The sequence below is a fragment of the Orcinus orca genome, chromosome 9 (genome assembly GCF_937001465.1).
Source record: "Orcinus orca chromosome 9, mOrcOrc1.1, whole genome shotgun sequence".
Lineage (NCBI taxonomy): Eukaryota > Metazoa > Chordata > Mammalia > Artiodactyla > Delphinidae > Orcinus > Orcinus orca.
This window is the reverse complement of record NC_064567.1, coordinates 76,803,426-76,830,876: the sequence shown is the minus strand read 5'-3', so window position 1 is coordinate 76,830,876 and position 27,451 is coordinate 76,803,426. Positions and strand designations below refer to the sequence as shown.

The 27,451-nt window shown below is 38.9% G+C and overlaps 1 long non-coding RNA gene across 2 annotated transcripts in view; it reads right to left on the bottom strand.

Moving 5' to 3' along the window:
* LOC125965356 (uncharacterized) overlaps nucleotides 1–27,451 on the bottom strand; it is a 172,241-nt gene that overhangs the window by 121,737 nt on the left and 23,053 nt on the right. For both annotated transcript variants that reach the window (XR_007479147.1, XR_007479146.1), the window contains exons 2-3: nucleotides 23,471–23,523; nucleotides 23,304–23,347 (exon numbers count right to left, since the gene is read on the bottom strand). This is a non-coding gene — a long non-coding RNA (uncharacterized LOC125965356). The remainder of the gene's footprint in view (nucleotides 1–23,303; nucleotides 23,348–23,470; nucleotides 23,524–27,451) is intronic.

The window sequence follows — 27,451 nt, the reverse complement described above, 5'->3', positions numbered from 1 at the left end:
GAAACCAAAGTGGACTTACAGGAACAACATGTCAAAAGTGAATCTACAGAAGAGGCACAGAGGATGTACGTACCCAGGAGCAGGTACAAACAAAGGGGACAGCCCCTAAATATATTCTAGGAAAGCTACTCTGAATCCATTTCAGCGTTGGAGTCAAACAGACCTTTGTTTCACTCTAGGGTTTTCCTTTACTCTAAGCCTTCAGATCTAGATTCCAGGATGATAAAGAAAAGGCATAATATCTTCTAAGTAACAGCCCTTCCACTCTTGGAGGATAGAAGTATCACTCTTCAGTAGTCTTGTTAGTTCCAACTACATATCACCAGTTCTTTCCCCAAAATTCAAATGGTAGAATTGGCCCTTCACTTATTGGCCCTTCACAATTCCAGGCTTTTATCTTTGTTATGTGAAAGTTTCTTATTTGTTTGTTGTAATAACATATGAGCCCAAAATAAACCCAACACTATAGGTCATGACAGAGCAGTACACAATACATTGGTGCTGTCTTAATTTAGCACAATTTTTTAAATTACTGTATCTCAGGTAATATTACTTTATCTTTTCTCATAGCTTGATTTGGCTCTAGGATTGTATCTAGGTCGGAATTAATAGAGCACACTGACTGTCTTAACTAGGTACACAGTTATTTCCTCTGTATAGTTTTGTATATTTAAATAGTTGGCAAATCTTTTGAGGACGCCTTCAATATATACTACCAGGTATGATATTTTTATGTGCCCAGTATGGAGTTTTCGAATAGATAGCCGAATGGTCACTGAAAATTTTAAAACCAAACTGAAACACACACACACACACACACACCATTATCTTAATATATCACTGTCTTTAATAAATATATAAAGCATGTAGATAAGAAGTATATTTTATCTTTTTCAATCCACATGTTCACTCTACTCCATGATTCCTTCAAACTTTAATATGAACAAAATCAAACAATTTAGTAATAAGCATCTTACTAACAGCACATAAAGAACATTTCTCTCCTCGGAATTTACATGTATTTTTTTCAACTGCATTTTTCTATCATGTAACTGCTTTTTTAAATAAATATGACCCTTGTGATTCAACTAATTTATATTTTTAAAAAATTGAAATAAACAAGATATATTATCTTTTCAAGGTCATCCAAATGATTATTGTGAGTTGAAAAAAACAAAAATGTCACTCAGCTTGAAATAAAAATTATGGCTCTGAATTCAGAACCAAGGTTAGAATGTTCATTTTTCCTTTACTTATGATGTTTGACTTACTCTACACTGGGAAATTAAATGTAAATTTTAAAAACTTTATTATTTGCCCCAAAATATTCTAGTTAAAAATAATTTTACTTGAATTTCTTGTGATTCTAGTGTGTACATGGCTACATAGGAGAGACCACAAATGTTGGCAGTGTCAAGTCCTATATTTGAACTTCACTTTCATTGTTACCAGCCAAATGACCTATGGCAGGGTCCTTTACCGCCTGACAAAATGGTATTAGCATTCTTGACTGTAAATATTTTTAACTCAATTTAAGAACTTCTTCCACCTTTGCTTTAAAATTTTATTCTTTTTGTTCAGCCTGGGTGATCTCATTGAGTTTCATAATTTTAACTTCTATCTGTAAGTTGATAACTCCTAAATAAATACCTTCCAGCAAATGCTTTGTCTAAAAACTCCATAAGTGTACTTTGCTTGAGATTTTCATCTTTTGTAGCACAGACAATTCCAATGAACTTGTTCAACCTGAACTCATAATCTTCCTCTCGTACCTTTTTCTCCTCCTGTACCCTTACCTCAGTAGGTATAGAACTGATTCCTACTTGACCTACTACTGTCTAACACGCTCATTTTTTTCTCCTCTGCTTTAGCTACAAGAGTACTTGTTGCTGAGAAGTCAACCTTGCCATTCTCTTCCTTAAATACTTCAGTGAATCCCAATAACTTACAAGTTAGTATTATGGAATTTGAATTCAATCTTCCAGGACCTCTCCAGTTTCAGCTTTCACTGTTTCTTCACTCACTCTTTTTTGCTCACACTGAATTATTTGCAGTTCTCCACAAATATCAGGTTATTTCCAATTACTCTGACTTTCTTCCCGTTTCTCTATTCATTTATACTTTCCCACCCCCTCTAACTAATTAACATCATCTCTTCAGACACAGGTTATGTGTCATCTCCTGCAGAAAACAAAACTCTTTAATTCCTTTTCCTCACTTCCTCTGACTAATATGCAATAAAAAACAAAAACCAGTAACAGGGACTTCCCTGGCAGTCCAGTGGTTAAGACTCCACACTTCCAATGCAGGGGGCATGGGTTCGAACCCTGGTCGGGGAACTAAGACCCCGCATGCCACCCGGCTCAGCCAAAAACAGACAAAAAATCATTATGTTGTACACCTGAAACTAATATGTTACATGTAAATTATATCTCAATAAAATAAGAACTAAAAGTGACCTGCAAGCTTAAAAAAAAAAAGTAACAATTTTATGGCTACAAACCCAATTTATTTTTGAATAAAATAAATGGTTGTTTTATTGTTTTCTCTATGGTTCTCTATGGTTCTAATATTCCTAAGAATGTAAGAGGTATTCAGTGCCACTGAGGATGAATGAATAAATATGAATATGACATCTGAGCTAGGTTTTAAAAAGATAGGCAAGATCGTGACTTGTGCAAATGGCAGAAAGGTTGTTCCAGGCAGTGATGTACCTTGAGCCCAGGCACGAGGAGGAAAGCAGAGTACATGCAAGTCAGTGTAAAGCTAGTCGAAGGGAAAGTGGTTCAGATTGCATGGTGCAAAGGCCACTGCCACTTGCTGTGTCCTCTCTGGGTACTTTAAAGTGTCAGGAGAGCCTGTCCAATCCAGGTAGCCCTCTTTACCTCAGCACTTAATATAGATAATAAGTGGATTTGTTAAGAATTACTGAATTCATACATAACAATAAGCACTATATAAAATCAACCAAAATATCATTTCATAATCATACAGTAGAAAGAACAGAGCCCTGTCTATGTCCATTTCCCACTTGATCAGGAGTTGAGAAAAGTCTTTTGCATGGATTTTTAATATGAATAATCTGTTCATGTTCTAAAAGGACGTCTCTGCTCTGGGCTTCAGTGCTGTCTCTCACATTGTCCTCATGCCACACCACTCTGTGCTGAGTGTTGTCACCCTTGCATTGCCGAATTTCTTCAGTCTCTGCTTTAAGTACCTTAAGTACCTTTAAGTACCTTAAGTACTTTTTTTTTTAATCAAAGTGTTGGTTAAGCTAGTTTTGTTCCTCTCTGTTATGCTCTACAAAATGTCTGGCCTGTATCACTTGTTACTGTGGACTGATTTCTTTCTATTTGGGGGGACCTGAATTTTTCTGTCTCTAATCTTAGGACATTGTGTTCTCCACCCATCTGTTTCAGGGTTCTGCCTACACAGCAGAGATGGGGGAAAAAAAGTTTTATATCCTACTTCTTTTGTTGGGCAGAGTAACTGCCAAATTGAATATGAACTAACTGCAGAACCCCTACCCCTCGGGAATGTGGAGGTCTTGACATTTCAGTTGTAACACAGTGACGCCCGCCCCTATCCATCAACTCAGTTAATCTCCAAGAGACAACCTCATACTCAATGTCATGAAACTGAACAGGGAACATTTCTGGTAGCAAAATAGAATTTATGAAGCTACTACATTTGGAAAGTCAGATGAAGTCAAAAATCATGGAGAGTTTTATATTTTTTTATTTTCTTTTTTTCAGCTGGTTACTTTCTTTTATTCAGAATAGGCTTTAGGAGGACATAGAAGGTTTTAGAAAGAGTAGAAGGTTGGTATCTTAGTACCTATTTTTAACATGAATTTATAACCACCTCATGGTTCCCATTCTGGGTTGATATATATATATATATGTATGTATGTATGTATGTATGTATATGTATATGTCGTGTTTTGAAATCCATACGCATATTTGCTTTGTCACCTTTTTGTTATTAGCAGTAGGACTTACTTTTAAAAAAAAGTTTCCAGTAATTAATAAGTAATACTAAAGGAATCCAAAATTACTTTTGTATTACTCATTAAAAAATACTATTATAGACCTAGTGCTCATTGCTATTCAATTTGAAATCAAAGAGAATATTGAAATACAGCTCTTTGAGGTCTTATTAAATGGTAAATCAGTTCAGTCAAGGCACTTATCATTCTGATTACAAGATTATTTCTCTAGTGATAGATATTAACGTTGAGGTTAACAGTCTTGATGATAGAAAATACGTTTTAACAATTCCAAGCAGATATGAACACTGATCTGTGTGTGGTCACATAGCTAAACATTTCAGGATAGACTGGGATCACATGTTAGTCTCTGACAAATCCAACAATGTTTGCTTTTTAGCTCTGTCACATCCTCTTGAAACAGACATACATTGCTTATATCCATTCTTTTTTAGATTTCCTTCCCATGTAGATCACCACAGAGCATTGAGTAGAGCTCCCTGTGCTATACAGTAGGTTCTCATTAGTTATCTATTTTATACGTAGTGTATATATATCAATCCCAATCTCCCAACTCATCCTACCCCCCTTCCCCCCTTGGTAACCATAAGTTTGTTCTCCACATCTGTGACTCAAAAAATCATGAAGAGTTTTAAATGAAGGGCTGTATAAAGACTGAATAAAGGAACAAATAAAGGCCATTTCATGAAAATAGTGACATCAAGACAGTGATATTTCTCATGATAGAAAATAAGACATTTTTACTTTTATATTGAGATTCTTAAGTGGGATGCCAGTATTGTCATTATGTACATTAGTTTCCTTAAAAACACACCATGTGCTTCAAAAATTTAAATAGATTTTTCTTAAATGTTAAATTGGAATTTTTCATTAAAAGATGTGACCTTTTTCATAATCAACAAAAAAACTTTATTTTTTTTCAGGTTGTTTTAATACTAAAACTAAATAGCTGCTGAGCACCCATGCATTTATACCAGAGTAGTATCCACAGTAGTTATTGCTGGAGGACAGCCATACCTGCTGAAAGCATAAAACTTGGCCTGAATTTACCCTTGGAAATTGAAAACTCATAGTGGCATGTGTTACCTTTGATAACAGTGTTACTTGGCAGAAAAAAATGAATGATGTTCAGTCAACATCAAAAAGACACATTGGAACATATCAGACAAAGTTATTGTGACACAATGGAAATGCGGTATATATAAAAAAAAGATCCATTTGCATTTAATTTTATCCAAGTTTGATCTTCTTTAGACAAATGTGACATCTGTAATTTTAATGAGGTGTCCTTAGCATTTAATTATCAGTTATTCATTGCAATGTTTTGGCTATCATGACACTTTATTATTTTTTCTATCATTTTTTTCTTTTGTTATTACTGGGTTCTCTGTATGATGTAGGATACCCCTATTTCAAAGAAAAATGACCAGTAGGATCTTAATACGGTAAAACATTAAATAAATTATATATATATATATATATAAATTGCATTATTCTGATATTATAAAATTTTCACCTATCTTGTTCACAGTGGTTATTTTGTCATTAGTACGCCTTGCCTTTAAACAATGTTAATACTGTCTCACAAACGTTTAAATTACTACATAGAAATGACTAGTTCATAATAGTTTCTTCCTCTTTATTTTTATGTATAAAAAATTGTTACCTCAGTGTTCTAGATATAAAAACCTCATGACAGTTTGAATACATAAACAAGAATGACTTTAATGGATATTTTCCTTTGAAAAATAGGATATACTGAAATATATAGCTGAAATATATATACTGAAATAATTAGCGATACACTGAAATACAATGCCAATTTCAAAATTTTGTCTTGAAACGTTTAAAGGCTCAATATTAGAGCAGTTGCTCTCATTTATGATTTGGGAAAATATAAATGCTACCAAATGTACCATAATGTCAATATGAATGGATTTTTCTGACACCGTAGAAGGTACTGTGGTGTGCCACCCAGATCTTCTCTTTAGGGCTGAAGCATTCATCCCCCAGATGCAAGGCCTTCTGCCTGTTGAATCAAGGAGGCTGCCACAATTTCAAATACCCCTGAAAGACTACAGCTTCAGACCTCCACTGGGGTCTGGTAAGGCCTGTGCTAAAAATACAACCCTTTTCAAACTCCCCCTCTGCCCAGCCCCACTTCCCTGACTCTCTTACAGGAATTACTGGTATTTCCTAATGTAGTTACACCATGTAAATGTCTATCTTGGAATCTATTTCCTGGGGAAAATGACCTATGAAAATTAGTGCTGGAAAACAGGCATTAAAATGAGATTTTAGAACTATACCATCCACTGTCCAGATACCATCCATCACTAGTGTTAGATAAAACAAAGAGTCTCTGGCATGTGATTTTCTCCACTGGTGAATGAGAATAGGGTATCATGGAAGGGAATGCTCTGGTGAGTACACGGTCTCAGACATTCCCAGAGTTTAAGGGAAGTGGCAATTATAATTACTACAGAACCAAACGGCTCTTACTGGATGCTACTGAAGCATTAGAGAAAAATAGAAAAAGAACAGCAGAGGATGATTATTTACTAATTCAAGGCAAAGTATGACAGCTGGAAGATCGCCCCCGTAAAATATAAAAGTACCGTATCTACTGCATCCTAGAGGTAGTAAAGACTGAGTATCAGACCCAGAACTTAAGAGTAGAAAAGCTCCCAAGAGGACTGAATTCTCACCTCCAGCAAATCTACTATGCCAAGGTCAGATTCATTATTGGGAAGGAGTGGGAATCAAAAATTATTAAGTTTGGAAAAATCTTTATTTACAGACAAAAAGCCCCACCTGCTCCAGAGCCCTTTGGTCCTGCAAAAGTGGCTCATTGCTCTTTGCCAATGGCTGGGGTTCCTCCTACTGCCGGATCATAAAGTTAGAATTTATTTATATGGGGGCATTGTTCATGATGCCATATTTAAATCCCTAGCAAGAGGGTTTCCCTGGTGGCGCAGTGGTTGAGAGTCTGCCTGCCGATGCAGAGGACACGGGTTCGTGCCCCGGTCTGGGAAGATCCCACATGCCGTGGAGCGTGAGCCATGGCCGCTGAGCCCGCGCGTCCGGAGCCTGTGCTCCGCAACGGGAGAGGCCACAGCAGCGAGAGGCCCGTGGACCGCAAAAATTAAATAAATAGATAGATAGATAAATAGATAAATAAATAAATAAATTCCTAGCAAGGACCTTCAGAGACAGATGCTAACATTCTATTAGGATAGCTCTTAGAATCATGGAAAAAGCAATGGCTCATACTTAGTGAAACAAAAATGCTATGAAAAATTCGTGGAAGAGTTCAAAAGGCTCAGAGATTAGACATGCTACAGTAGGTACACTATGCAAAGTCAAAAAATCCACAAGATGACTGTGTGTCACAGAGAAAACATGGAGGACCCTCTGTTTAGCAAAGCGCTAAGAAATGTGTTTGTGAGAAGATCCCCGGCATTATTAAGAAGCTCAGTGGTGGCTGCCTTCCGTAGGACAAGGATAACGGTAGGATTTTCTCTTACAGAAATGAGTTCCCTGATAGCAGTGGGGATGATACCATCTCCCAAAGAGTAAAGGCAATAGGGTGTTACTTAACCATCAGAGACAAAGTTGGAGCCATGATCCTAATAAGCAGCGGGGTTGAACTGGCAGTCAGGGTGGCCCGACTCATAATGCCTTGGAAGTGGTTAATAGAACACGGTGTTCCTAGGGAAAGGTAGGGTATTGCTCCATCAACACAAACAGAGGAATGAAGGATGGATGACCTGGAGACTAAGAGCGGCTACCGCAATGAAACTCACAATCCCTTGCAGAGGATCCAGACCTGAGCCAATCTGCAGATCCAGAACCCCTTGATTAAAGGACTGGTCAGGTCTCCAGGAGGAAGGACTCTGTCCTACTACAGAAAGGGTGTGTAGTAAAATTTTTTCCAGCACTTTACCAAGGGAACCTATGTCCATTTACTAAAGCAACTTCACATTGAGGAAAAGGGAAGAGGTAGATTTTTTTAATGACTCTTGGACGGTGCTTGAGTTGAGAACTATACCCAGAAAACTGAAGTAGCAACATGTCCTCTCCCTACCCCCACCACTGTTTTAATGAGAGAATGCGGAAGCCAGGCAGTAACTGTGTCCTGGCCTGTGCAGTTGCCAACTAGGTCTACAAACATATTCTATGGTAATTTCCTTGGTCCGTAAATGTACAATTGGAATGGATGCACAATATAGTTGCCAGAACTCCCACACTGGTTCCATGGTTTGTGAGGCAGGAGCTTCATAGTGGGGAGAGCCAGATGGGAGCCTCTGAAGCTAACCCCACTTCCAGCCAAGATTAAATTAAGTACCTAGATTGTATCTCAAGAAGAGCTAGCTAACTATTTACAATAGCCAGGACATGGAAGCAACCTAAGCGTCCATCGACAGACGAATGGATAAAGAAGATGTGGCACATATATACAATGGAATATTACTCAGCCAGAAAAAGAAACGAAATTGAGTTATTTGTAGTGAGGTGGACGGACCTAGAGTCTGTCATACAGAGTGAAGTAAGTCAGAAAGAGAAAAACAAATACCGTATGCTAACACATATATATGGAGTGTAAAAAAAAAAATGGTCATGAAGAACCTAGGGGCAGGAAAGGAATAGAGACGCAGACCTACTAGAGAATGGACTTGAGGACGCAGGGAGGGGGAAGGGTAAGCTGGGACGAAGTGAGAGAGAGGCATGGACATATATACACTACCAAACGTAAAACCAATAGCTAGTGGGAAGCAGCCACATAGCACAGGGAGTTCAGATCGGTGCTTTGTGACCACCTAGAGGGGTGGGATAGGGAGGGTGGGAGGGAGGGAGGGAGACACAAGAGGGAAGAGATATGGGGGTATATGTATATGTATAGCTGATTCACTTTGTTATAAAGCAGAAACTAACACACCATTGTAAAGCAATTATACTCCAATAAAGATGTTAAAAAAAAAAAAAAGAAGAACTAGCTAAGTATTTAAAAGATGGAGGGCTGATGGTCCCATCATATCCTCATTTACTTTCCATGCTGGTCCTTACACAAACCAAACAGGATTGAAGGATAACAATGGACTATTGCAGTAACCCCAACTGCAATTCCTGAGCCTGATGTGCTATTTTTGCTAGATCAACAGACCTGAGGTAAACTACCATGAATTTGAAGAATGTATTTTTTTCCTAAATCTATCAAGAAGCAGATCACATTCACATGGGACTGACTACAGTATTTATTTCGAGTTTCCCCCCAGGGCTAGCTTTACCCTCCTGCATTCTATCATATTGTCTGAAGTACTCTGCAACGTTTAGATCATCTTCACAATATTATATTAGTCCATACGTCGCTGACAACATGTTAATCAAACAAGATTACTGGTTCATCCGTTTGGTTAATCAAATGAAATGAAAGCATGTTAATCAAACCAAAATACACATTTGTCCTAAATATGTTGGAGGCCTTCATAAAGTATATATACTCTAGAAGATTAGTATCAGTGAAATTTTTATATGTCTTATGGTCTGGGGCATTCCAGGACATGTCCTTTACAAAGGACAGATTATTATTTTTTTTGAGTCTATTACCATTTATTAACAGATAAGTATTAATTTTAAATGTACTTCTATTAATCTTGAACTTCACAAAGTTAGAAAAATACCAAAATAATTAAAGGACATTATTACATCACATATCCCACAGCTAAGGAAACACAATCTGACTGGACTCTTCAGGATCTAGAGGCAAGATTTGGGAGTTCTGCTTCAAATCCAGTAAATACATGTACTGGATTACACAAAAGGCTGCCAGCACTGAGTGGGACCAAGGAGAGAACAGAGCTTTGCAGCAGGCCCAGTTTTCAGTGCAAGCATCCCTGCCTCTTGGACCATATGACCCAGCATACCCCGTGGCTTTAGAAGTATGTACGGCGGGAAAAGATGCAATGTAGAGAATTCTCCAGCAGTAAAATTACAACACAGACTCCTAGACTCCTTGATCAAGGCCATGCCATCTGCAGCAGAGAGTTGAGTATCATTTGAAAAGTGACCTGCATTGTCCTTCTGGGCCTTGGTGGAGATACGGCAAATGACCGTGCAGCCAGAATACCTCATAATGAGTTGCATTCCGTCCTAATGTAGGGTGGACCCAACAATAGCACCTTGTAAGATCACACGGAACACGTGGGATGGGGCATGAGCAGGTACAGAAGGCACAAGGGTCTGGTTCACTAACAACTGAAGCAGATATTTGTCTCTCTCATCTCAGAACTATGACTATGTCAGGGAGATCCCTTAAAACTAGATGATGCGATGCAAGGGACGCGGGTTCGTTCCCCGGTCCGGGAAGATCCCACATGCCACGGAGCGGCTGGGCCCGTGAGCCATGGCCGCTGAGCCTGCGCGTCCGGAGCCTGTGCTCCGCAACGGGAGAGGCCACAGCAGTGAGAGGCCCGCGTGCCACAAACAAACAAACAAACAAAAAACTAGATGATGGAGGCAAAAAACAAAAAAAGTCACCCTGGGATCATAGATACATCAGCTCAGTATGTGAATTTGAAAAACTGCTAATGCAGGTTATCTTCACCCAGGGAAAGATGGTGAAAGTCAGCGGTGCAAGTCAGCCATAGGGGAGAGTCCTTGGAATGGTCAGAGCTTTGGACAGGGTAGACCATCCACTTCATACAGGGAAAATGGCCTGAAATAAGAATATCTGAAATCTCATAGGCAGCCGTGAATGACTTGGCTATCAGGTCAGGGACACGGAAAGATAAAGGCCGGAAAACTAGGAGGGCTGGGGAAAATGTATATATAGATCTATGGGAACTTCTCTGTATTGTATGTGATAAGGCCACCCAAGAGCATCACCAAAGAAATGGCACCAATAACATAGACAGAATGAGTCAGTCATTTGGTATCTGCCAGCCTCTGTCATTGGCCATCACGATGCTCTGGACTTGTGAACAGTAACATGGGGTCCCTTTCACTAAGCCTGATTTAGCTACTACCCATATTGAATGCCTAAATTTTCAGCAACAGAGATCAAATCTCAGATTCCAAAATACAGTAGGACATTAGTAACTATTTAACAACTGGTTATCAAAGAAAAAAAAGCCCTCATCTCTGTGGTGTAATATTTTCAGCATGGTGAACCTGAAGTTACCAACAGGACATTACTGAACTTAGAGACTTGAAGAGATGGGCACAGTCACCAGTTGAGACACAACTCAAGCCAACTCTAGCACAACACTGCCAGTCCTGCACCATCCTTCCGGGAGACCAACAGGAACATGGTAGCAAGTTGATTACACTGGAAACTTTCCATCCGGGAATAGACAGCGAATCATCTTGACTGAGATCAATAATTATGTATATATTCCATCACTGGCTGCTTCTCCTACCCACAAGGCTTCAGTGAGCACTAATATCTACGTAAAGGTCAACAGAACGTTTGCTCCCCTGATATGAGATCCATATAACATCATACTGAATATTAAAGAACCTCTCCCAGCAGAGGAGAATTGTTGTGGGAACGTGATCATGGGACAGAGTGGTTCTATGACACACCATACAGAAGCTGCTGGCCCGATAGAACAATTAAATGGATCTTTAAAGGTGCAGCTACCTGCTGAGGAATGATCATCTTGAGCATATAAGGCGTCATCGTCCAGGACCCAGCATATACCACAAATCAATTACAGTTATATTTCTTTACCAGGTTAAATACATGGAGATGGAAGTATACATTATGGAAAATACATAATACATGGAAGGGAGATGTAGAAGAGATCATGGTTTTTAAGAATCCTGGTTTCCTTTCTTTGGAAATTAGTGCTTCCAGTTCCTGAAATTCTAGGTTCTGCAATTCTGGATGTCTTATTCTCATAAAAAGTAAATACTTCTCCAAGGGGACTAAGCAAGAGCCCCACTGAATTGCCACCTCTCATTCCCCAGCTGCACAGATGGTCGTCTGCTGAGCTCAGAGCTGAATTGCCCTCGGAGGAAGGTCTCTGCCTCACCCAAGGTTACACCTTCTTTGCAGGGACAGCTGCACCGAAAGTTCTGACAACCTTACCTCGATTTTGGACATCTCTGAAGGACTAGCCCAGATCCAGAGTTTCACTTGTGCCAGATGAAGCCTCTGCTGCAACTGTCACAGTTCAACTCCTCCCCCTACCCAGTCCTGTTCCCCTCACTCGCTCACAGATGCTGGTCCACAAGTCCCTCTTATCCAGCTACTTGCTTGATAATCTCCATTCTGACATCTACTTCTGGCCAAACCCAAACTACGATGATACCACTGATCTCAATCTCATCTTCAAAGACTTGTCCCAAATTCTCTACCTTTTATTTTTCAGCCTACTTCATACCAAAGTTCTACGACTTTTTTTTTTTTATTCTTTCTTACTCGTACATCTTTAAAAAAAAAAATACCTGAAATATTGCTCGTGAAATCTGGCATTCAATTTTCGGAGTACATTTATATTTTCTAAAAATGAGCGTTTCATCAGGAGCAAGTATCCACCTCTGAATGAAATTACTCCATTCCCCTACCACCTCATCATAGATGGAACACAGTCTGGCTTCTCAGTAGATCTGAGTGTTGCAAAGGGAAAGCAACCAAGAAACTACTGTTCAATTTAAACAAAACCACCGACCTTTTAGCCAAGTCCCACATGTCATCTCTTGGTCTAAAATTGCATCACTAAAAATAGAAGTTTCCTTGTTCCTCTAAAATAGCTACCAAGATTAATGTACAGGTTTCCTTACAATTTTAACAAGTGTAGAGGTGGTGAGGCCTTCTCTTTTCAACTGTGAAAAAGGCTTTTGTGAATTATAAAGCCTATTTGACTTTTGAACACCTCGTTAAATCTTTATGTAGTTTTAGAACTTGCTGGAAAAAAAGACTACTCACGTTTCAAACCCATTCAGGGTGTAAGTACTGCTGAAATAAATAGGGTGTTAAAATAAAACTCTTAACTAGGCCATTATATTGGTGAGATAAACAGTACTGCCAGGTAAAATTTCTCATGTTAAATTGGTCCTTATTTCCCAAACCTCTTACTTTTCTTTCCTAAAGCTGTCTGGCACCATGAAAATTCACAGATCTCAGGTACCGGTTTTGTTTTTCCTTTCATTTTATCCCCCCTCGTTTCAAAAAGATCACTTCCAGAGCAAAGAAGCAATGTTCTAGTTGGCTCCTAAACCATATATTTTCAAGTAATTGGGAAAACTAGAATTGGGTCACAAGACAAATTTTTCTCTGTATCTATTAAAAGTGTACGGATAAGAAATTAGTCACAGAATCCAAGGTGCTTCTTAACACACCAATATGTAGTGTATGAGCAAGTATACTAAAGCAAGCAGTCAAGTTCACTGCAACTGGTACATCACAGTACCCGTATCTTGAATCAACCTCTACCTCCATAACTCTACTTTCTTCCCAATTTGTCCTTTATGTCCCTCGATTCTAATGATCAGCAAATCCTAAAGTCAATTACAGAATTCATCTCCCATTTTTTCTCCAATACTGCATACGATTCTCACCACAGACGTAACTGCTATGTCATTTTTTAAAAGACTTGGAAATAACTCGAGTGTATAGTAGATTAATGATACTGTAATTGACCTTAACATAAAATCAACATCCAGTACATGCAGGATTGAAGAGAGGAAACATTGTTTAAATTATAAGAGAAACAAGCTTGTAGTTTGTAACAGGACATCCAATGAAATACATCATTTAATGTGTCTTTAGGGAAATTACATTCAGGAAAATAGAAATACTTGACTTCCTGTTTCTCTTTCCATTTCTCCTCTCTCTTCCTCTCTTTCTTGTTGCCTGTAGGTATAGTATTTCTTTTAGGACCTCAAACACAGCACTACATGAGTCCCATAGAAAGCTTTCAATAGGAAATCAATGAGTAATTGAATTTAAAATTGATTGAATTTAAAACACATTACAGCAATAAATCTGTAACAGCAGAAAGGCAAATCTATTTCCCAAACAAGATCAAAGAAGCAGACCAACTGCATTACGTGACTTCACTGAAAACTGAAGCTTCTAAAAGGCTCACAGAGTAAGATACAAAAATACATCTAGTAACTTCGGTAGAACTCTTTAGGAACTACAAGATCTTTGAACAAGATAAGGTAAATTTGAAGAAAATTTTTATTTGCTCTCATAATAAATTCCAGTTAAATAATTATCTCACACCAGATAAGCAGTATATAATTCTCATACTTAAAAAAATAAACAGATATTGCAAGATTGTAATTCAAAATATATAGTTGCTGATATTAAGCCCGGCCAACTCACAAGCTTCAAAGATCTGACTTAACTCAGAACTCACTGTCCAACAGTGCCCGGAATCTATGGCAGATTGAGTGGAGCCAGTAAAGTGAGAAATGAACAGGCCTGAAGCATTTTAAAATGAAAGTGACAAGTTACACCAAACTGAGCAGTTTAATAGCTTTCTTATAGTGCATGACAGTGGGAAGTATCTTTTACTCAAGATTCAGTACAGTCAACTAGGAACTTAAACCCTGGTATGGGTTCATAGGATGAATGAATTCCACTTGACTTTCAGTTCACTAAGAGAGCAAATCACCTCTCCTCTACTTGCTCTGTGTATCTGCTTTATAAACGGGTGATAATCTCATCTCCCCTTGCCTCTCAGCAGATGACGTGAGGTTTAAGTGAAGATTTTAAGGGGAAAATATCTATAAATAATGACAAAATGTTGTAACTGTCCTCAAGTGAATTTAACCTTTATACATCATTAAAGCATCCGTAGCTCTCTTTGGAATCTACCACAGGCTCATCATAACCAGATGTTTTGTTACTGTTGTTTATTTTTGCCTGCCTTTTTCTTACTTTATACCTGACGAGATTCTGAATAACGTGAGAGACTTCTAACTAAAGACTCAGTCCTCAGCTTCACACAGTTTACCTCCGTCCTCAACACTTTACCAGGAAAAAAAAAAAAAACACATGGGAACTACTTGTAACTACAAGATCGATTGATGGATTCATTTCTTTATCCACTGTAATATCTGTAATTCCTCAAGCCTTCTTTCAGACATTAGAAATACAAAGATGAATACGGTATAGTTTCCTCATGCTAAGATCTCACAATCTGTAGCCTGAAGATCCCTAAGGGGTTGGACTCTTCCTGACTCCTGGGGAGTAATCATCACCAGCATCCCACTCAGAGCCACTCAGCCTGGGAAACACGGGCTGTGATAACAGGCCTAGGACTATACCTTATGACGCACTTCTGGCTTTTTGTGAAAGCAGTTTGTCCCCACATCACAACCCCATTCCATGACCTTTGCCTTTTTCCAGTCAAATTCTTATAGCCTCTGCACAGTAGGATTCACAACAGTTCAGTTCTCTAGTGAGGTGTTTAAGAGCCCCTACCGCATGGCTGTACTCTCTGGATTCAAATCTTGGTTCTTTCATTTACCAGCTATATACACTGAGGCAAGTATGGAAGAGTTCTATGCCTCATTTCCCTCCTCTGTAAAAGAGTGGTAGTAATAGTACCTAGGGTGTTAGGAGGCAAATGAATTAATATCCATAAAGCACACAGAATGGCATGTGGCACATGGTAAGGACTCAGTGTCTACGAACCATCATCATTATCCTCACTACTGTGTGCCGTGGATAAACGTACAGGTGGTCAGTAGCAAAATGCTTAATACCGAAGGGTCTACTCCCAAAAGCCCAAGGGTCCAATCAATTTGAATATTCCCTCAACATCCTTTCTGTGTAAGAAGAAGCTAGGCCAACAATGGCTAACTTGATATTATAGAATGGAACTTCATAATTAATTGACTTTCCCTAGGACCCAGAAAATTTGATCTTGGAGCAAAAAGAGACAGTCTCTAGATCTCTCTTCTAAACTGAATGGTATTTGCACTTACCCAGGGCCAGTGTGCACACTAGTAATGCCTTTGCATAGAAACTCTACAGAGTCAAAATATCCTCTCATAAATCTGGTCCGCCTCCAGCATTCCTCCACAGTAGATGGTGACTCTAACCCCTACACTTACATAAGCCAGAAACCTTGCATTTACCCTTCATCTATCCTTCTGAGAACTTCATTTTCAACATCTATCTAATCAATCATGGATCCCATTGGACTTTGTTTTTGAGCTATCTCTGGAGCCTATCCCTGTTTTTCCATTTTCATTCCCAGTCATCGTGACCCTTTACCTGAACTATAGTAACTTATGCCATGGCCACTTTGATTCCTCCTTAATTCATTCCCCCCCCCCACAGCCACCAGAATAATCTACTGAAAACACAAATGTGAATATGTCTCCCCTCTTTCTTATTAAAAAAATGACTTTCATGGTCCCTGGAATGAAATACAAGATCATTGTCGTGACCTACAAGGCCCTCCAGGATCTATAGATGACGTCGACCCAGGTCAAGGAACATCTTCCCCGACTTCTCTCACAGACTGGACTTTTCCAAATCCCCTAGGCAACCGAGCTTTCATCACTTTCACAATCGTGACCCTCTCCATCCAGAGAGCTCCGTAACCCACACATTGTCCCTATTCTTTTGACCTACTAACGCCTATTTCTCCCTCAACTATCCACTCTAGATCACTTTCTCAACGAGATCACACTAGGTCAGCTCATCTTTTAGATATCAGTCATCTCCTTCCTGACACTTAACGCTGATATAATTGTTATTAACTGTACAGTTTATTTATCCTAGTCCCCCCACTTGTCTGTATTCCAGGACCCCTGGTTCCAATGGATACCCAAAACCATGGATAGTACCAAAGCCTAGATATACTATTTCCTATACATACGTACCTATGATTAAGTTTAACTTATAAACTAGGCACAGCATGAGAATATCCAAATTGTCAGCCAGCATCACTGCAGGGCCATTATTAAGTAAAATAAGGGTTACTTGAAACATAAGCACTGCAATACCCCAAACAGTTGATGTGGTAGCTAAGAAGGCTGCTAAGTGACTAATGGGCAGAGTATGCGGGACAAAGGATGATTGACATCCGGGGCAGGATGGAACGGGACACTGAGAGATTTCATCACGCTACTCAGAATGGCACATAATTTCAAATTTATGAATTATTTCTGGAATTTCCCATTTTCAGATCATACCTGACCACGGGTAACTGAAACCACAGAAAGTGAAACCTCAGATAAGGCGGGGACTATTGGATTAACATGTTTGCCCAAGTTTAATATAAGTTCCATGTTGGAGAGGGGCCTTGTATCTTCTATGCGCAGTTGATGCCCATAGAGACTCAATACGGTTTTTGATCCACAAATAGTTCATGAGTTAATTGTGACTCCACAGAGTTACCGAAGGCCAATTAACGTTTCAGAGAGCTCTGATTTACTAAAATCTTGATTCTTAATTCCACATTTAATTTCAGAATAAGACAGAACCGACCTCAGTACCTAATGTCTCACTGTTCTTTTATTGACAGCAAATTCAGGTCTTGGTACTGGAAGTCTGCCCAACTCTTCGCAAGAGAGCAAGGATTAGTACTTTATTCACATGCTAAAAAAAAATGAACATCATCTTTCATAAAATCAAAGATATAAATGTTACCTCCATCTTTGGGAGCTTCCATTTCGCCTGAAATGGAAGGAGCAAATTTAAGAACCAGTTTAAAAGCCTTCAACCGTGTGAAGTATAAGAAATTTAAAACTATCCTTATATTTTCTAGGAAAACACATGTTTTAACTATGAAGAGAAATTTGGAACGTATTTCTCCCTTTGTATGAGAGTGTATTTAAACCCTGTATTAAGGCATTCTCTTTGCACTTTACATTTGCCTATGGCAATGCATCTTGCAGGATGATTTCTCTGCAAGAAATCTTTAAGATAATAACAAAATTTACCCCCATACCCTTCCAAATATGAATTATTAAAAGCAAATATACCCTTGGTGTATAAATTTCAAAAATCGTTAATGAATTTAAAAAGAAGAAATCATTTAGTCTATTTCAAGAAAAACACTTCATCTGTGTTTTCCACTTATATTTTTGGCCACTCCTTTTCAGCTTTCTTCAAAAATACTCCTTTTTCCAAGAGCAACTTAAACATTTATGTTCTCTTCGATTCTGACTTGGCAATCCTGGTAAATTTCATTTTTATTTACCAAATGTCTGCTTTCCATCCTGGGAGAGGATTATACTTCTCGACCCCTCAGAAGTCACAACTTGTGACTTGCTTTGACTATGGAAACGTGAGCAGAAGTTTTATGTGTTACAGGCAGAAGCTGGAAGGGTCCATCCAAGCTTCACCCCATTCTCTTTTTCCTCTGCATAATGATGAATGAGGTTCCATATACAAGTTGTTCAGGAGGGCTGTATCCCAAAGATTTTTTAAAGTCAAATCCCAACCACCATAGATATGTAACAAAACAGAGAAGTAAAGCTTTGTTCCTGTGCACCATTGAGGTTTGAGGGTGTTGTGCTACAGCATAAGCACATCCACAAGGACTGACAGAGCTATCGTATTTCCTCACTCTATTCCTACTCTCTAGCTCTGTGCTCACAGCTTTAGCTGCCACCTGTATGTCAATTATTTCCTCCCCCAAAATCTTTTTCGCCATCAGGAACAATCACCTAATCCCTATATGCATTTTCTCCATGCCTCCTGAACGATTTTATCGGGCTGCTCTTCAGGCAATTGATAATCATAACCAAAACTAACTTGGTCATTTTTCTTTCAAAAACGTCATCTCCTTTCCCTTCCTCCAATACCACTCATCTGTGAGACTCATCCTCAACTGCTGTCTCCCTCCGCCCCACTCCATATCCAATTGATTGCCAAGTTTTGTCAGTTCTGCAACCCAAAAAGAGTTGATTCCATTCTCTTCATCTCCTTGCCAGAGTTCTGGTTTAGACCCTCATCATTAATTTCCTACGATTTTAAGACAAACCAGATTGTCTCCATTCCCAATGTTGCACGATCTCAATTTATTCTCCAAATTTTCACCAGCGTGGTCTTTCTAAAATTCAAATGTGATTTTATCACTTCACTGCCTGGAATCTACCAGTGGTAGCCCAAGCATTCTGTACAATGTCCAAACGCTTCGCGGAGCATTTGAGATACTTCACTATCTGACTCTAACCCACCTTTTTATTTTTACCCACAGATGCACCACCACATTCATCTTACCAATATGCCAAACCTCCTCCAGACGCATCATGTTCTTTTTTTTTTTTTTTTTTTTTTTTTGCAGTACGCGGGCCTCTCACTGTTGTGGCCTCTCCCATTGCGGAGCACAGGCTCCGGACGCGCAGGCTCAGCGGCCATGGCTCACGGGCCCAGCCGCTCCGCGCCACGTGGGATCCTCCCGGACCGGGGCACGAACCCGTGTCCCCTGCATCAGCAGGCGGACTCTCAACCACTGCGCCACCAGGGAAGCCCCGCATCATATTCTTTTAAACCTCTGTTACTTTTCATGTTTTTGTCTGTTAATGTTGCTTTCCTCCCAACACCTGAATGGCTAACTCTCCTCATCTCTCTGAGCAAAAATCACAACTCCGGACATTACCAAAAGCGGGAAGCAGATACAAATGAGTCCTCGTGGACCGTATCCAATGCATGCATATCATAGAAGAAAAATATATAGACAAAGGGATACAAATACAACCAAAGGCTAATAGGTCATGAAAACAGATGAAGTGAGGGTCTTTAAAAGGAAGGATTAAATAAAAGTATTCAGTAAAGAAATCCAATTGGGTACAAATGAAAAATGTTCTATTGGAGTTAGCTATTACCTGGTACAGAAGCTAGTTTGCAGGAGGTTAAAAAGTAAATGGAAGGTGAGATTTGGAAACACAAAGTGCAAACAATTCTCCTAACAAAGTGTAGAGCCTTCAGGACAGAGAGACGTGGTTCAAGGGCTAGAGGGGATACCTTAGGGGGAGAGAAATTTCCTCAGTTTAGGATATCGGAGTTTGGAGACACATTAGTCAGAGCTGCTAGAGGGAAATTAGAGTCAAAGGCAATTCTTTTTAAGGGAGTTTGGGTCTCAGACAGTGGAATGTTAGCTCACAATGGACTTGCTGAGAAACAGATATTGCTTTGCCTGTAGAAGAGGAGGAATACAGGAGGGAACTTTATGTTTAGTCACGTCCAGGTTAAAGCAAGAGCAGTACTACTAAGTAGAAACAGCCTACAGATCTGAAGGTATTGGTGGGATGGTAGATGAAAGGTCACAGTTGACCTTTTGTAAACCACATCCATTGATTTCCTAAGAAAACCAAGACCAAGAAATGATCAGATTGTTCTCAGAGTGATGAAGCAGAATTGGATTTACCACGTTCCAACCTGTTTTCAAAACAGTATTTTTAATATGATTTTACCAAGAATCCTTGACAAAATCATTTGACAACATAAAATGAATTGTCTGTCTTTAAAAGTCAGAATGATATAGGAAGCCATATTTGAATGACGTGCAGAGCTGGACAATGTATAAACCATGCAGATGTATATACAAAGCAACAAAGAGCCACAATAAATCCTTGAAAGAAACAGAATCAGAGAGAGGTACCACGAGGCAACATCATTTGTTTAAATTGTTATTTTTTGCTGAAAAACAGCCATATTTGGGGGTGTAGAATGAGCTTTCCTTACTGGAGTCACCTAATTCCTTTGAAATTCATTTTCCCTTTGCTAAGCTGACCTAACAAACCAGGATCCCATCCCCAGTATGTATAGATGTGTTGAAGATTAGTTAGACATTGCTTATAAAGCACATGGTCAACTTAGCAAAAATTATTCTATAGGTATAAATTATGGATCTATGTACAAACACAGAAAAAATCAAATTAAATGCTAGCTATAATATACTGCTTTGGGGGAATATTATTTCTAAGAGCTCAGAATTGTTTCTAATTAAAACTATCTTTCCTTAAACCAAGTGTCTAGAGATTCTACAGGTTCCTTTTGGCTAAGAAATATTTAAAACTCTGTGTTAGCAAAACACCTCTGACCTTGGACTTTCAGATTGGAGCACGCTTTGTTACAAGTACCCAAGTTTGGTGTTATAATGTCTTTAAGATATTTTATTGTATTGAATTTCTCTACACAGTTTGGACTTATTCTACACAGTTTGGACTTATTCTTAGAGATGTAATAAAAATTTATGTGGATAGCTGCATAGTCAGTTGCTCTTAAAACACTTCTGCATATACTGTCATTAAAAACTACACGGGGATGCGTGTACAACATCAAAAATCCACACGAATGTTCAAAAGATTTCCACAGTCAGGTGTCTCACAACATTCTTGTAGCATTTTCTGTTCCCTTTTAGTCACTGATTTATATGAGAAAAACATACATGTATCTGCCATTAGGGGGAAAAAAGTACAACATCTCTTTTTATGCTCTGATTAACGTTGAGACACTTCAAACATTGCAAAAAGGCACTTCTGATGTTTTAACTTCTAGTTTTCATAGCCCTTTACAAGTCTGGTTTTTCCTTTACTCGTGCTACATCACTTTACTTTATTCTTGTTACTCGGCCCCAGAAACAGACGGAACAGCCTCAGGCTTGCGGGAGCCGTTTGACCAATTGCTAGTTGGCAGAGAGAGGAAACACTTACACACAGCTCTCTGGCAGCCTGTGTGAAATGCATCAGCTCCATCTAGGATGGTGGGTAAGGGCCCACGTCAAAAAAAAATACACCATTACAACTGATACTAATAAGTCTCAGAGGAATTTAACTTGAATGGGAAAGTTCCAGTTCATTATCTTTTATCACTTAGTCACAACACCGTGCTAAATGATTTTTGTTAATATCTTCAGCCAAGCGATCACACAATGCCTTTTCTCTTTTGTGAAAATTATTATCTAGTTTTTGCAATAAATAATGGGGGTAGAGACCAGATAGCTAGTTTAAGATGAGCATTTTAATGGTTAGGTCAACTAAGTAGAGCATGTTCAATATCAGAGTCTTTTTTAGACACTTACTCAAGAAAAATAATGGAGAGTATACAATGGTGAAAAAAAGTGACCACCTGGTATAAGAAAAGAAGTACTAAAAGTCAGAAAATCATCCCAGATGCAGAAGCTACGTGACCATGTTACAGAAAAAAACTAAGTTCTAAACCTCTAACTTGCTTTTATATTTTTCTACCCTATTAAAGCACAATCATGACAAACAGACACATTCCCTGGAAGGCTAATACTTTGGCACCCAAAGCAATATTCTCCAACAATTTCTACTTGGGATTGAGCAGAGTGTAAAGACTGAGTGGAAGAAAGCCAAAGAACACTGCATATAACAGCTACTTATGAATTCTAGAGATGGGAGGCAAATGCCTAAATTATTCATTGAAAACAGGCAAAAAAATGTCATCTTCCTATATCAAGATCAATTCAAAACAACTACTTATAAAACTTACATAAGTTATCAGAATATCACATTGTATTTTGTAGAGTTAAACACAATTCTTGGTGATACTTTCTAGTTATGCCTTCTGTATTTGCCTTCTCAGAGAAGCCTTTTGTAACTACCCAGTTTAAAGTAGTAGAGAGAGGTTACTTCATCCTTTACTTTCTTTAGTTTTTAAAAAATTTTCCTTATCTGAAATGCTATCATCTGCGTGTACTTGTCAACTTGGTTACTTTCTGCTTCTCTCCCCCAATAATGTCAGCGAATAGGATGTAGACATCTGCTTTACTCATCCCTGCATCCCAGCCCCTAGAACAAGGTTGGCCACACAGAAGATGCTCACGTCATTCCTGAATGAATGAAAACAGTTGGCTACTTTCACCTAACTACCATGTTTCAGTTAGAATTTTTAACATGTATGCTTTTCAACTGAATTGAAAAACCTTATTTTATCTACCCCCCTACAAAAAAAAATTTTGTCTTAACAATCAAAAGAAAGAAAAAAGTACAGAAATTTATCACATTATCACCACAGTAAAACATTCCTTCTATGTTTAATCTTTAATGTCTTTGAGTTGACCCATCTCTCTGGGGACAAGGCACACAATGTCTGCTGTTGCTATGTATTTGGGGATGTGGGTTAGGGGTGGGGACCATTTGAGAGGTTATCTTCTCCAACACTTCACATTCTCTTAAAACTTTAGACCAGAATCACTGGGGGTAGCATCTTCATACCAACACTGACCTGGAACAGTACATAAGGGAATGAAGACACTAGTAATTGATGAAACCTTACCTTGATCTCCTCAGGAGCTGGTCAAGTACGTGTCTCTGAATCTGCACTGCAGGGTTTCTCTCTAGAACTTACCTTAGTGGCTTTCTTCAGTTTCAATGAAACAGTAGCAGAAATATCTGTCAAATATATGACAAAAGTCATAAATATAGTAAGGTCAAAAATGAAAGAATATCATGTAGGATGGATATGATTTATGTCAACTTAACATTTAAACTGCCAAATATAATCAGAAGTTTTACCTTCAGGAAAACCTCTGGGAAGACCTGGGTCTCCTACAAAATTGCTCAGCTTCCTAGGAGAAAGGAAAATGAAAGAATCAAAGAGAGAAGGAAAAGCTGAAATGGAAGCAGTGGTTAGTCCAGTGTTGTAGAACCAGTTACAAAGCACACAGGTAGAAATGATTACTTCCTTTGTGAAGGCAATTTCACAGAAGGTCCTGATCCCAAAACCTTCCCATCACCTCAGTACTCATCTGTGGGTTGGTATTATTTTCTTTTTTTTTTTTTCACATCTTTATTGGAGTATAATTGCTTTAAAATGGTGTGTTAGTTTCTGCTTTATAACAAAGTGAATCAGCCATACATATACATATATCGCCATATCTCTTCCCTCTTGCGTCTCCCTCCCTCCCACCCTCCCTATCCCACCCCTCTAGGTGGTCAGAAAGCACCGAGCTGATCTCCCTGTACTATGAGGCTGCTTCCCACTAGTTACTGATTTTACGTTTGGTAGTGTATATATGTCCATGCCACTCTCTCACTTTGTCACATAGCTTAAGTCTCTGTTCCCTGTTGATAGTAATAGCCCCTGGCGGAACTGTGACCTTAATTTGACTGAGTAACCTTATTTATGGAAGAGGGAGGAATAAACAAGAAAAACTGGAAGGGGTGAGTATAAAATACAGTGGGTGGTGAGATTCAAAAGAACACTTCACGTAGTCATGTGTTAACTTTTCTCTCCTCTCTTTCCTTTCTCTAAAGCCAAGCAGTGAAGGAAGTGCTAGGGATGCTTTCGGCCTTTTCATTTGTTTTGTTCTCTACAACATGCAGGTCTGTTTTAAAAGGTGATGGATGCAAGAATTTCACTGCAAATAAAAGTTACAATACAATTACAGTATGTATAGCCTTCACCCATTTCCAGAACTTGAAGCAAAATGCCAACCAATTTTACCTAACCTTTTGCTACTTAAAGTAGTTTCTGCCCCCCACAAACACAGCGTTTTTCTTTCCTTCCAAAATCCAGTATTGTGTTTAAACTAACCAGTCTTGAAAATGTAACTTCATGAATGGCATTTAGCTTGTATCTCTATAACAGCAAAGTATTACCAATGTAGCAACTAAGGGTTTGAAGTTTTGAGAATTATTTATGGGGATCCTACCTATAATGTAATATTTTTAAATAGAGAGTTGTACAAAGGAAAGAGAGATGGGAGAACAGATAGACGGAGACACAGAGACAGAAAGACACAGAGACAGACACACAGAGAGAATAAATCAGATCCAATCACGAACGGAAGCTCAAAATAGTTTAATTTTTTCCTTTGGTAACTATAACCTCCTTCCAAAGCTCTCCTGTTTTATTTGTCCTTCTTCTTCCTCCTTTCCCCGCAGCCCAGCCCTCTGGAATCAGAAGCGACCTAACTGCTTACCCTCTACAACACATCTTCCAGAGAAGCATTAAGAGAAAATGGAACTAACATTTTAGTAGTTATTATAAACTAGGTGTGTTATGTATGCTATCTTACACAATTGCAAGTTCCTGGCTCTGTCATCATAACCATTTCACAGATAAGGAAGCTGGGGTTTCATAATTTGTTCACTGTTACCCAGCATCTAAGGGAGAGATCTGGATTCAGGTCCTGTTTTATCTGACCTTAAAATCTATGTCTTTTCAGCACAGGGCACAGTCTCTCCCTCCACCTCCTTATCCAGACTTTCAACTGGCCAGCAATTGGACTGCATTAACTAGTTCCACCAGAGGCTGAATAATGAGCGAGACTTAAAATGCTTTCCCTCCAAGGAGTGCACATATTTACACAGGAGAAAACATCCTTAATTAGTGAAGGATTTCCTAAGGTAAACTTTCTGGGGTAAGCATCACTTTTCTGGTCGAGTGGCTTTGGGGCTGAATGCTCCGCTTGATTCATTCATCAGATCATGGCTCTCAAACAGTCATATATCTTTAGTCCCAAAAGACAACTAACTAGGCATTGTGCTACACAGTGTATTTTTTTTTCAGTGATTGTTACTGGCAGGCTTTGAAGCAGTTGCTCTAACATTTGGGAGAACAGTGTTTGCGGAGGGAATTTGATTCAGTTCTTCATCAATGCATTTGTCTTGTTTCTAATTTTCTTTCCGTACCCTTCAAATGCTGTTGCTTCCGAGGCTTAAAACGAGATAACCTCAGTTTGATGTTGTTATTGGCTCTCTTGTCTCCTGTAGGATATCTAGAGAGAGAGAAGCAACATGAACTCTTGGCAGTAACAGGCTTTTCCGAAGGAACTGACGCCTCATATTCTAGGGCCATTTGAACCGCTTTAGTCAGGCAACAGGGAGTAATAAATTAACCTCACTTGGTAGCCACTTCCTCAACTACAAATGGTGTTAATACCAGCATCCCACTGGGCAGCTGTCCAGAGCAATTAGTTTCACATATACCAAACAGTGTAAGAGGTCAGGGTCAAGTTTCCAAGCCAAAGTACGTGCCCTTGAATCTCCTTCTCTTAACTCCTAGCTTTGTGGAATCCATTAACTCACTTTGCTTTCCTTGCTTAGGTTTTTATTGCATAAGAAGGAAATACTTACAGTATCTACCTAATTACTCATATGATTAAATGAGTGATGCAAATGAAGTGTATAAAAGAGTGCCTAAAGCACTCTGTGATTATATGTGAAATATATTTGTAATTCACTCAGTACTTCTGAAACATGGTATTAATGTGTTGCATCATATGTGGCAAGAAGGGATTCACTGTCATCATATTCTGCAGGCTATGAAAAAACAGGATTCATGTGAGGCTAGTAGCAGAGCACGTGTTTGGGACGGCATTCAATCCGCATAGGACAAAACAGGTAAATGCTCAAAGCAGGTAGAATTCACCCACTGCATAAAGAGGGGACTTGAGAAAAGAGACGGCCGGAGCACTGCAGGCAGGATGAGAACTCAGAGTGGCTTCTCAGAACCAAAGAGGGTGACGTGCCATGAGACCTTAAAGAAGAAAATCAGACTTAATAAAAAATTGCTCAACAGATTAGAAACAGCGAGTTGCAATGATGAAAGACAATAACCTAGCAGCTGTCTGAAAAGCAAACGTGATTAAGGCAAAAGTTAGGAACGATTATAGACAAAGAAAGATTATGGTTGAGCATACAGCTCTGTTTTAAATTGCTTTAACTGCATGAGGCACTGGTGAGAGTCAAATTTTGAAGGACCAAACTAAACTTGGAAAGAGACCCATTCTCCAGAAATGTTGAGACATGATCAAATAGAAGTATAGTTGATAAAACTCTTATTTTCAGTGAGGAGCAATTCATCCACTGAGGGCCTGGAGAGAGAGGAATGGGAAGTAGAGAAAAGCAGCAGAACAGAATATAGGAAAGTTTCAGAGACAAGTTCACCTATTAGCAAAAAAGTCTTTCAATACTACTGCTACCTGCCATCCCCCACCTGTGAATCCCCAGTCGCTGCCATCAGTGGCTACTTGAAATCAACCAGCCAAACATACAACCAAATACATGAAGCTTTTAAGAAATCTCTAGATTTAAAGATGAAAAGAGGTAAGAAGAGACAAAAAAAAAAAAAAAAAAAATCAGAAACATTCCAGAATTGCTAACCATTAGTAAAGATCCCCATTCCTACAAGATTCCCATGCCTACATGTTTGCCCTCTGCCCCCAATACATTCTCCCATGTGAACTGAACAATTTACTATATTCTGCTATGTCACCAAATGTTCTCTATTAAAAACTTAAGATATTAAATGTCTACTTCTAAAAATGAAAATGCCTCTGGGAACGTGAAGAAACACCTCTTTTACATTTAGCAGAGAGGAACTGCATTGGAGAATTGGAGTTCTCATCAAAGCAGGGTGGAAGTGAGAAAAACTCAAGGAGGCAAGTCAGACCTCAACATGGGTTCATTGAGAATATAGCGTGACAAAACGGCATCCACGCGTACAGAGAGAAGTAGAAGAAAGCAGAAAGGGAATAGAGGAGTACCACT